Source organism: Poecile atricapillus, chromosome 28, assembly GCF_030490865.1.
Source record: "Poecile atricapillus isolate bPoeAtr1 chromosome 28, bPoeAtr1.hap1, whole genome shotgun sequence".
Classification (NCBI taxonomy): domain Eukaryota; kingdom Metazoa; phylum Chordata; class Aves; order Passeriformes; family Paridae; genus Poecile; species Poecile atricapillus.
The window spans coordinates 2,501-15,159 of NC_081276.1; the positions used below are offsets into that span (position 1 = coordinate 2,501).

The 12,659-nt window shown below is 52.2% G+C and overlaps 1 long non-coding RNA gene across 1 annotated transcript; it reads right to left on the reverse strand.

The window, feature by feature from the left end:
* Window positions 1-10,438: 10,438 nt before the first annotated feature.
* LOC131589477 (uncharacterized) lies at window positions 10,439-12,207 on the reverse strand. Its single transcript, XR_009279754.1, has 5 exons — window positions 12,141-12,207; window positions 12,018-12,061; window positions 11,798-11,923; window positions 11,594-11,673; window positions 10,439-11,516 (listed from the first exon to the last, which is right to left on the reverse strand). It is a non-coding gene; the product is annotated as an uncharacterized LOC131589477 (long non-coding RNA).
* Between the last annotated feature and the right edge of the window lie 452 nt (window positions 12,208-12,659).

A 12,659-nucleotide genomic window follows, 5' to 3' on the forward strand; every position in this document is an offset into this window, starting at 1 on the left:
CCTAACCCTAACCCTAACCCTAACCCTAACCCTAACCCTAACCCTAACCCTAACCCTAACCCTAACCCTAACCCTAACCCTAACCCTAACCCTAACCCTAACCCTAACCCTAACCCTAACCCTAACCCTAACCCTAACCCTAACCCTAACCCTAACCCTAACCCTAACCCTAACCCTAACCCTAACCCTAACCCTAACCCTAACCCTAACCCTAACCCTAACCCTAACCCTAACCCTAACCCTAACCCTAACCTAACCCTAACCCTAACCCTAACCCTAACCCTAACCCTAACCCTAACCCTAACCCTAACCCCTAACCCTAACCCTAACCCTAACCCTAACCCTAACCCTAACCCTAACCCTAACCCTAACCCTAACCCTAACCCTAACCCTAACCCTAACCCTAACCTAACCCTAACCCTAACCCTAACCCTAACCCTAACCCTAACCCTAACCCTAACCCTAACCCTAACCCTAACCCTAACCCTAACCCTAACCCTAACCCTAACCCTAACCCTAACCCTAACCCTAACCCTAACCCTAACCCTAACCCTAACCTAACCCTAACCCTAACCCTAACCCTAACCCTAACCCTAACCCTAACCCTAACCCTAACCCTAACCCTAACCCTAACCCTAACCCTAACCCTAACCCTAACCCTAACCCTAACCCTAACCCTAACCCTAACCCTAACCCTAACCCTAACCCTAACCCTAACCCTAACCCTAACCCTAACCCTAACCCTAACCCTAACCCTAACCCTAACCCTAACCCTAACCCTAACCCTAACCCTAACCCTAACCCTAACCCTAACCCTAACCCTAACCCTAACCCTAACCCTAACCCTAACCCTAACCCTAACCCTAACCCTAACCCTAACCCTAACCCTAACCCTAACCCTAACCCTAACCCTAACCCTAACCCTAACCCTAACCCTAACCCTAACCCTAACCCTAACCCTAACCCTAACCCTAACCCTAACCCTAACCCTAACCCTAACCCTAACCCTAACCCTAACCCTAACCCTAACCCTAACCCTAACCCTAACCCTAACCCTAACCCTAAGGGGCCTAACCCTAACCCTAACCCTAACCCTAACCCTAACCCTAACCCTAACCCTAACCCTAACCCTAACCCTAACCCTAACCCTAACCCTAACCCTAACCCTAACCCTAACCCTAACCCAAACCCTAACCCTAACCCTAACCCTAACCCTAACCCTAACCCTAACCCTAACCCTAACCCTAACCCTAACCCTAACCCAAAGGGCCTAACCCTAACCCTAACCCTAACCCTAACCCTAACCCTAACCCTAACCCTAACCCTAACCCTAACCCTAACCCTAACCCTAACCCTAACCCTAACCCAGAACCCTAACCCTAACCCTAACCCTAACCCTAACCCTAACCCTAACCCTAACCCTAACCCTAACCCTAACCCTAACCCTAACCCTAACCCTAACCCTAACCCTAACCCTAACCCTAACCCTAACCCTAACCCTAACCCTAACCCTAACCCTAACCCTAACCCTAACCCTAACCCTAACCCTAACCCTAACCCTAACCCTAACCCTAACCCTAACCCTAACCCTAACCCTAACCCTAACCCTAACCCTAACCCTAACCCTAACCCTAACCCTAACCCAAAACCCTAACCCTAACCCTAAACCCTAACCCTAACCCTAACCCTAACCCTAACCCTAACCCTAACCCTAACCCTAACCCTAACCCTAACCCTAACCCTAACCCTAACCCTAACCCTAACCCTAACCCTAACCCTAACCCTAACCCTAACCCTAACCCTAACCCTAACCCTAACCCTAACCCTAACCCTAACCCTAACCCTAACCCTAACCCTAACCCTAACCCTAACCCTAACCCTAACCCTAACCCTAACCCTAACCCTAACCCTAACCCTAACCCTAACCCTAACCCTAACCCTAACCCTAACCCTAACCCTAACCCTAACCCTAACCCTAACCCTAACCCTAACCCTAACCCTAACCCTAACCCTAACCCTAACCCTAACCCTAACCCTAACCCTAACCCTAACCCTAACCCTAACCCTAACCCTAACCCTAACCCTAACCCTAACCCTAACCCTAACCCTAACCCTAACCCTAACCCTAACCCTAACCCTAACCCTAACCCTAACCCTAACCCTAACCCTAACCCTAACCCTAACCCTAACCCTAACCCTAACCCTAACCCTAACCCTAACCCTAACCCTAACCCTAACCCTAACCCCTAACCCTAACCCTAACCCTAACCCTAACCCTAACCCTAACCCTAACCCTAACCCTAACCCTAACCCTAACCCTAACCCTAACCCTAACCCTAACCCTAACCCTAACCCTAACCCTAACCCTAACCCTAACCCTAACCCTAACCCTAACCCTAACCCTAACCCTAACCCTAACCCTAACCCGGGGCCTAACCCTAACCCTAACCCTAACCCTAACCCTAACCCTAACCCTAACCCTAACCCTAACCCTAACCCTAACCCTAACCCTAACCCTAACCCTAACCCTAACCCTAACCCTAACCCTAACCCTAACCCTAACCCTAACCCTAACCCTAACCCTAACCCTAACCCTAACCCTAACCCTAACCCTAACCCTAACCCTAACCCTAACCCCTAACCCTAACCCCTAACCCTAACCCTAACCCTAACCCTAACCCTAACCCTAACCCTAACCCTAACCCTAACCCTAACCCTTTTAGTTGTGGTTAAAAATGGCTGTCGGCATTTACTTCAGGTTAAATATGGCTGCCGGCGTTTACTTTCGGTTAAATATGGCTGCCGGCATTTACTTCTGGCTAAAATTGGCTTCCGGCATTTACTTCCGGTTTAAAATTGCCGGCTGTACGGATTTCCGGTTCAAACTGGCTGCGCTCATGGAACTTCCGGTTTAAAATGGCCGCCTGTACGGATTTCCGGTTCAAAATGGCTGCCGCCATGGAACTTCCGGTTTAAAATGGCCGGTGTACGGATTTCCGGTTGAAAATGGCTGCCGCCATGGAACTTCCGGTTTAAAATGGCCGCCTGTACGGATTTCCGGTTCAAAATGGCTGCCGCCATGGAACTTCCGGTTTAAAATGGCCGCCTGTACGGATTTCCGGTTCAAAATGGCTGCGCTCATGTCTTTGTTTATATCGGTGGCGTCGTGCGTTTTTTTGGCGCCGAAACGCGGCGCCGCCAACCGCGGAAAGAACGGCGCGAAATGCCGCGCTGACGCGCGGCATTTCGCGCCGTTCTTTCCGCGGTTGGCGGCGCCGCGTTTTGGGTTGCTATGGTGCTTGTTTTTGGTGACAAAATGGCGGCGCGCATGCGCATATGTGATTTCTCGCGGTTGCCATGGCTGCCGTGACGTACTTCCGGCCAAGATGGCGGCGCCCGTGTCGGGGGGTTTTGCCGGCGCCGCGCCGCCGCGGGACGGCCGCGCACCGACCCGAAACGACCTCCCGGCGCGCTGGCGCGCGCCGGGGGGTCGTTTCGGGTCGGTGCGCGGCCGTCCCGCGGCGGCGTGGCGCCCGTACGGTTCGCGGTGGTTCGGATCGATTGCCGTCGTTTGCGGCGGTTTTTTTGTCGCCGGGGGGGTCGGCGGGTTGGGCGGGGGGTCTCGTGCTTGTGTTACTATGTCGTTTTTTTGTCGTTTTTTACGTATTTTATTAAAAAAATTTTTTGCCGTTTTTCAACATGGCGGCTGCGTGACGTCATCGGAGGCTGTCCTAGGGGGCGGTGCGGCGTGACGGACAGCTCCGGGGCGGGGCCGGGGGCGGCGCGGCGTGACGGACAGCTCCGCGGCGGGGCCGGGGGCGGCGTGGCGTGACGGACAGCTCCGGCGCGGGGCCGGGGGCGGCGCGGCGTGATGGACAGCTCCGGGGCGGGGCCGGGGGCGGCGCGGCGTGACGGACAGCTCCAGGGCGGGGCCGGGGGTGGCGCGGCGTGACGGACAGCTCCGGGGTGGGGCCGGGGGCGGCGTGGCGTGATGGACAGCTCCGGGGCGGGGCTGGGGGCGGCGCGGCGTGACGGACAGCTCTGGTACGGGGCCGGGGGCGGTGCGACGGACAGCTCTGGTGTGGGGCTGGGGTGTTGTTGATGTCATTTTGGTGCTGATTTGGGGTGGGGTCATTTGTTTGGTGTTATGTGTGGGGCTTTTTTATGGTGTGGGTGCTGAATAGGGGGAAGTGCTTGGTGTGTTGTGTGTTGGGCTGGGGGTCTGTGGGAGGGGATAGCTGTTGTGTATGGCTGGGGGGGGGGGGGCTGCTGGGTGTTGGGGGGGTGCAGGGGCGGGGTCAGTGCTTGGGGCTGGGGTGAGTGATTGCGGAGTGGGTGCTTTGGGCTGGGGTGAGTGATTGGGGAGTGGGTGCTTGGGGCTGGGGGGTGCAGGGGTGGGGTGAGTGATTGGGGCTGGGGGGGGTGCAGGGGCGGGGTGGGTGATTGGGGAGTGGGTGCTCGGGGCTGGGGGGTGCAGGGGTGGGGTAGGTCCTTGGGGTTGGGTTAAGTCGTGTGTGGGTTTGGTGTAGGAGCTGGTGAGGGTGTGAGTGGGGTATGGGGTGGGTATAGTGTGGCTGTGTATGGGTGTGGACCCCCTATATAGGGTATATACTATAAAGAAAAAGAATAAAAACTATAAGTCTGGTGCAGCAGTAGAAGGTTTCGTGCTCCCGGGGAGTAAATGGTATGTATTTATAATCAAGATTTATTTTGTTTATTTACTCCCCGGGAGCATGAAAGGTTCTACTGCTGCTTTTTTTAAACTTTAAAGCTAGAAAGCAAAACACAAAGTTAGAAGAGAAAAGAGTTTGAGTTGATCATTTCTTTTCACTCAAACTTAAAGTTGGAGTGAAAAGAAAGGATGAACTCAAACTTGAGAGAAAAGAAAGGTTCTTTTCTCTGTAACTCAGAGTTAGAGGGAAAGGAAATAGAGAACAAAAAGAAATAAAGTCTAAGTCTAAGGCTGAGTTACAGAGAAAAGGGAGAGAGACTTAGAGTGGAAAGAAAGAGAGGGACAGTGCAAAGAAACACAGAGGGAAAGGAAACAAAGTTAGAAGGAAAACAAAGTTAGAAGGAAAACAAAGAGAGGGAGAGTGGAACAAAATAAAAACTCTATTTCCTTTCCCTCTGAGTGAGAGAGAAAAGAAACAGAGTTGAAGTGGAAAGAAAAAGAAGAGAGGGATGGGGGAAAAGAAACCAACTCTCTTTCATTTCCATCTAACTCGGAGGTAGAGAGAAACAAAGCAGAGACAATTCCTGTTCACTGTAACTGAGTTACAGTGGAAAGAAATCAACTCCGTTTGCTTTCTGTCTAACTCGGAGCTAGAGGGAAAGAAAACAAAGTTGGAGGGAAAAGAAAACAGCTCTACTTCTTTTCTGTCTAACTCAGAGGTAGAGAGAAAGGAAACGGAGGCAATTCCTGGTCACTGTAACTGAGTTACAGTGGAAAGGAATCGACTCCGTTTGCTGTCTGTCTAACTCGGAGCGAGAGGGAAAAGAAACAGAGGAAGGGTGGAGACAAACCGACTCTATTTCTTTTCTGTCTAACTCAGAGGTGGAGAGAAAGGAAACAGAGACGATGCCTTGTCCCTGTAACTCAGAGTTACAGGGGAAAGGAATCGACTCCATTTGCTGTCTGTCCAACTCGGAGCTAGAGGGAAAAGAAACAGAGTTGGAGAGAAAAGAGACAGAGGGAGAGTGGAGAGAAACCGACTCTATTTCTTTTCTGTCTAACTCAGAGGTAGAGAGAAAGGAAACAGAGACGATTCCTGTTCACTGGAACTGAGTTACAGTGGAAAGGAATCGACTCCATTTGCTGTCTGTCTAACTCGGAGCTAGAAGGAAAGGAAACAGAGTTGGAGGGAAAATAAAGGGTTGGAGTCAGAGAGCAAAGGAACAGAAAAATAGAGGAAGTGACAGACAGAAATAAGGTTAGAAACAGACAGAAAAGCAAGAAATAGAATGAAAATAATGACTACACCACACCAAAGACACAGGGGTTGGGGGGAGGGGGTGGGAGGGATCATCTTTATTAGGGGTGAGGCAACTTTATTGAATGAATTTATTTACAGTACAGAAAAACACATAGAAACTGGATACAAATGCATTACAATAAAATACAATTGCTGTACACGCTGAAAAACTCCTAATTCACATACAGAACAATACAGAGAAACACAGCAGCAAATACAGAACAATACAAGCCAAATACATATTAACGTAATATAACCATTTCTGAAAAGGACAATACATGCTGTTTCATTATTACTGCTCCCCCAAACCACAAGGAGCACACAGAAAACACAATACTCATTCGCCACAGAAGCCGGCTTCTGCTCACACACACACTCACCTTCGCTCTCCTCTCAACCGCCCCGTTATAACCCTGCTTGCAGTGGTCCTCAGGAACGTGGTTCCCGGGAGCCTGAAAATCGGCCTGCCTGACAAAAACCCCGGTCCGGGGCCGGTCCGTGCCCAAACTTAGGCGATGACTGTCGCCTCGCAGACCGGCCGGGACCGAGGAAAAAAAACCCCAGCTGGGAGGGAAAAAAAAAAAACCCCCTCAGCTGGGGATTTTTTATTCTAAATTTAAAAGTTAAATTAAAGTCCTGAAAAGCAATACACACAAGGTTAGAACCGCACAACACACACCCCTCCTACCCCACGGGAACTCGGTTCCCGGGGGCCTCGAAATCACCCTGCCTGACGAAAACCCCGGTCCGGGGCCGGTCCGTGCCCAAACTTAGGCGATGACTGTCGCCTCGCAGACCGGCCGGGACCGAGGAAAAAAAACCCCAGCTGGGAGGGAAAAAAAAAAAACCCCCCCAGCTGGGGATTTTTTATTCTAAATTTAAAAGTTAAATTAAAGTCCTGAAAAGCAATACACACAAGGTTAGAACCGCACAACACACACCCCTCCTACCCCACGGGAACTCGGTTCCCGGGGGCCTCGAAATCACCCTGCCTGACGAAAACCCCGGTCCGGGGCCGGTCCGTGCCCAAACTTAGGCGATGACTGTCGCCTCGCAGACCGGCCGGGACCGAGGAAAAAAAACCCCAGCTGGGAGGGAAAAAAAAAAAACCCCCCCAGCTGGGGATTTTTTATTCTAAATTTAAAAGTGAATTTAAAGTCCTGAAAAGCAAAAGCAATACACACAAGGTTAGAACCGCACAACACGCACACACACACACACACACACACACACCCCCCCCTCCTACCCCACGGGAACACAGTTCCCAGGGGCCTCAAAAATCAGCCTGCCTGACGAAAACCCCGGTCCGGGGCCGGTCCGTGCCCAAACTTAGGCGATGACTGTCGCCTCGCAGACCGGCCGGGACCGAGGAAAAAAAACCCCAGCTGGGAGGAAAAAAAAAAAACCCCCCCAGCTGGGGATTTTTTATTCTAAATTTAAAAGTGAATTTAAAGTCCTGAAAAGCAAAAACAATACACACAAGGTTAGAACCGCACAACACGCACACACACACACACGCCCAGACCCACCGACTCTCACAGACAGACACGCCCTGACACACAGCAGGAGACTCTAACTCACACAGTGACCGCAACCCTTATTTGAAACACTGTGCTGAACAAAATGCCCCGAGACATCTTCTCGCTGCTGCTTCTCAACATCAAATGGTAGATCCTCAGAAAATAGGCATCAGAGACCTGCAAGACAACACAAGGTGGTCAGTGAGGGATTGTATGATAGCTATGACTCAGCCCCCCTCTAGGCCCACACATTTTGTACACAAAAACCTCATAGAAAACAGGACCTATAACCTTTTATACCTGTTCTACCTAACTCTAACTATGGGCCAGGGCAGGGCAGCTCCAAGCCAAGGCACTTTTTACAGAGGCGAGCACAGCACAAGGCACTTTTTACAGAGGCGAGCACAGCACAAGGCACTTTTTACAGAGGCGAGCACAGCACAAGGCACTTTTTACAGAGGCGAGCACAGCACAAGGCACTTTTTACAGAGGCGAGCACAGCACAAGGCACTTTTTACAGAGGCGAGCACAGCACAAGGCACTATTTAAAGAGGCGAGCACAGCACAAGGCACTATTTACAGAGGCGAGCACAGCACAAGGCACTTTTTACAGAGGCGAGCACAGCACAAGGCACTTTTTACAGAGGCGAGCACAGCACAAGGCACTTTTTACAGAGGCGAGCACAGCACAAGGCACTTTTTACAGAGGCAAGCACAGCACAAGGCACTTTTTACAGAGGCAAGCACAGCACAAGGCACTTTTTACAGAGGCGAGCACAGCACAAGGCACTTTTTACAGAGGCGAGCACAGCACAAGGCACTTTTTACAGAGGCAAGCACAGCACAAGGCACTTTTTACAGAGGCAAGCACAGCACAAGGCACTTTTTACAGAGGCAAGCACAGCACAAGGCACTTTACACAGGCAAGCACAGCACAAGGCACTTTACACAGGCAAGCACAGCACAAGGCACTTTACACAGGCAAGCACAGCACAAGGCACTTTACAGAGGCGAGCGCAGGCGATGTCTGCCGGGTGAACGTGGCGATAGCCGCGGGGACGCGAAGGCCGGTTCCTCGGACGAAAAAATCCACAACGACGTCGAGAGGCTGAGACGGCCGACGACGTGAAACGCGAGAGCGTGAGAGGATGGATTGGAACTGCCCTGCCCGGCAAAAGCTCTGGGGAGCTCGAAAAGAAACCCTCTCCCTTGGCTTCAGAGGGGCCCACCCCACTACAGCCCTGTCCTGTACCTTAACTTTAAATTGGCTCCACTGATTATAAATGCTTTTCCCCTGATCCCAACTTCCACCTGTGACGCTTACCTTTTGTAACGTAATAGGACAAGACCCATCCTCGATAGGATGCGTACGTCGAGACGTCCCCCGCGCCGGGGGCCGATCGGTGCGGCCGATCGCAAACTTCGGCTCTGCCTCTCTGCACGGAACCTCGGACAAAACAGAAAATATGTCTGGCACCATGCTCAAGGTGAAATTCCTGATGCGGTTCCTTTATTCCAGCTTGGACTACGAAAGCTTGTCAGCCAACCAGGGACTTAAACAGAAGAAAAACCACTCAGTCCCACCTCTCGTACTCAAAGATCCCCTGTAAAGTTCTGAAGACAGAGCCCTCAAACGAGTGTGGGGTGCTTTGCATCTAGGCATGTGCAGTTTTTAAAAAATTCGAATCGCCTCCCTTGCTTTCTAGACACTGCTCACGGGCGTGGCAGGCTAGGGGCGGCTGAGGCGAAACGTCTTTCCCCCGATAGCGAGTGCACGACAAATCTGCAACCCCTTCTGTCTCTCAGAATCCTGTCCGTGACACCGATTCGTGTCGGGATCCACGAGGTGGGATTTGTGATGTGGTTCTTTCATTCTATCTGAGAGAACTAAACATTATCAGCAAACAAGTACTTTAAACAGAAAAATCAGTCAGTCCAAACTCTTGTACTCAAATATCCCTTGTAAAATTCTGAAGACAGAGCCCTCAAACGAGTGTGGGGTGCTTTGCATCTAGGCGTGTGCAGTTTTTAAAAAATTCGAATCGCCTCCCTTGCTTTCTAGACACTGCTCACCGGCGTGGCAGGCTAGGGGCGGCTGAGGCAAAACGTCTTTGCCCGAGAACGAATGCACGACAAATCTGCAACCCCTTCTGTCTCTCAGAATCCTGTCCGTGACACCGATTCGTGTCAGGATCCACAAGGTGGGATTTGTCATGTGGTTCCTTCATTCTATCTTAGAGAACTAAACATTATCAGCAAACAAGTACTTTAAACAGAAAAATCAGTCAGTCTAAACTCTTGTACTCAAATATCCCTTGTAAAATTCTGAAGACAGAGCCCTCAAATGAGTGTGGGGTGCTTTGCACCGAGGTGTGTGCAGTTTTTGAGAAATTCGAATCGCCTCCCTTGCTTTCTAGACACTGCTCACAGGCGTGGCAGGCTAGGGGCGGCTGAGGCGAGACGTCTTTCCCCCGATACCGAGTGCACGACAAATCTGCAACCCCTTCTGTCTCTCAGAATCCTGTCCGTGACACCGATTCGTGTCAGGATCCACAACGTGGGATTTGTCATGTGGTTCTTTCATTCTATCTTAGAGAACTAAACATTATCAGCAAACCAGGGACTTAAACACCAAAACACACTTAGAGCTTGCACCCACCTGTCCTCTGGCATCCTGGGCTGGGATATCTTGCAAGTAGACCACCTAATATAAAAAAACAAGGGATTAAAGTTATAGCAGAAACTGAGACTCCAGCAAGAACAACTGCTTCTCTCCACCAACCGAGGCTCACCTTCACAATGCTTCGCCTTCACTGCTGCTATCCGGCTTTACTTCCTGAAAAAAAATACAAAGAGCAGAGCTGTAACACAGTGACTGACTCCAGCCCCGCTGCAAAAGAAGAACCGTGACCGACCTTCTCAGGGGGATCGCCCCATCTGGGACGGGGCGCTCTGCCGGGAGGTCGATCCATCCGCATCTGAAAGAAAGTTAGGAAAAAGGTCAAACTGCTGCAGGGTAACTTCACAGCTCCAGACACCTTCTGCCAACATAAGAATACTACCTAGACTCCAACTACAGCCCGTATTACGAGTCTCCAATTACAAGTGCCCGGGACTTGTCCTTGAACACCTGCAACGGGGCCGGGCGGCAGGGCAGAGCAGTTCCGGACCGAATACCCCCAGACACCCGTGACACGTGAGACGAGGGGACACGACGGGGAGAGAAAACTCTCTGGGACGAGAAAGTCCTCACGAGGACCGAGAGAATGCTGAACGAGATGACCGAGGGGGGACCGAAGGCGAGCCCGCCGGGCTCGGATGACCCCGGAGGAAAAAGATGCTAACGGAACGACTTATTCCGAGAACCGCGGAGACGGATGCCTGAGAATCCTGTGGCTGAAAGCCTCTGCCTGCCTTTGAATCGGCACAAGTCCTTATCCACTGTAAAGAAAGATTACTGCATACAGCTGTCAACACAGCTGAGAACAAGACCTAAGAAGACATCCGATCGGATGCTGCTGAACAGAGATGCGATTCCGACGCCTGTCCGAGCTCCCGAATCGAAACTTCGCCGGCGTCGGCCCCGGGCCGAGGAACGCAAAGATGGGAGATGACCGGAAGGACCCCGGGGTTTCTCAAAAGCCCCTGGGAGAGCTAAGGCAAGAGACACGTTACACGAGATGCGCGGAAGACACGGAAGGCACGAGAGACATGTGACGACACACCCTGGGACTGCTCTGCCCTGCCCGCCTCAGCACTGCGAGCCAAAGTGAGGCTTTCCCTCGATGGGGCCTATGGGGTCATTTCTAGAGCCTCCCCATCCCCAAAGCTCACTCAAAAACCCAAACCGATCTGAGTCCCGACCCGCCGCCCTGCTTTGATCCCCTCTGCGGGCTCCGCTTATCTCTCGGATGGCTGAAGACGTAAGTCACGGCGAGAGGCCGGTCAGGGGCCAAACGAAGCCACCTCGCCGTATGGGAAGTTCTTCTCTCGCCGGGCTGTTGTCTCAGACAAGCATCATCACCTATGATAAAGAAAAGCAAATACAAGTGCAGAATCTTAGTGGCATATTCACCAAAACCCAACTATGCTCCTACTCACCGTCTCTTAGGAACGCCCGGGTCCTCGGGCCACACGCTTCGGCCACGCTCCGAGGCGGACGCCGTCGTCGCGGGGCACGCCTAGAATAAACGGAGAGGAGGCAATGCGGCGTCGCTAAAAGTTGAGCGCGCCGTCGCCGCTCCTCCCGACGCCCCCGACTCGCCGCGACTCCTCGGCCGTGGCTAAAGGCTACCCGGACCGCACCTTCACGTGGACGAGGTCGAGGCTTCGTCACGGACTCCGGTAACATTTGCTGAGGCTCACCGGAGAAGCAAACCGGGTCTCTTGGCAGGTCAGTGAGGGGGCCTCAGCACAACATCAGGAGGCAGCCTAAAACACACAAACAAGCAGGAATGCTGGAAGTTGCACCAGAAACTGAGACCCCAGCAAGAACAACTGCTTCTCTTCACCAACCGAGGCTCACCTTCACAATGCTTCGCCTTCACTGCTGCTATCCGGCTTTACTTCCTAAAAAAAAAGACAAAGAGCAGAGCTGTAACACAGTGACCGACTCCAGCCCTGCTACAAAAGAAGAACCGTGACCGACCTTCTCAGGGGGATCGCCTCATCTGGGACGGGGCGCTCTGCCGGGAGGTCGATCCATCCGCATCTGAAAGAAAGTTAGGAAAAAGGTCAAACTGCTGCAGGGTAACTTCACAGCTCCAGACACCTTCTGCCAACATAAGAATACTACCTAGACTCCAACTACAGCCCGTATTACGAGTCTCCAATTACAAGTGCCCGGGACTTGTCCTTGAACACCTGCAACGGGGCCGGGCGGCAGGGCAGAGCAGTTCCGGACCGAATACCCCCAGACACCCGTGACACGTGAGACGAGGGGACACGATGGGGAGAGAAAACTCTCTGGGACGAGAAAGTCCTCACGAGGACCGAGAGAATGCTGAACGAGATGACCGAGGGGGGACCGAAGGCGAGCCCGCCGGGCTCGGATGACCCCGGAGGAAAAAGATGCTAACGGAACGACTTATTCCGAGAACCGCGGAGACGGATGCCTGAGAATCCTGTGGCTGAAAGCCTCTGCCTGCCTTTGAATCGGCACAAGTCC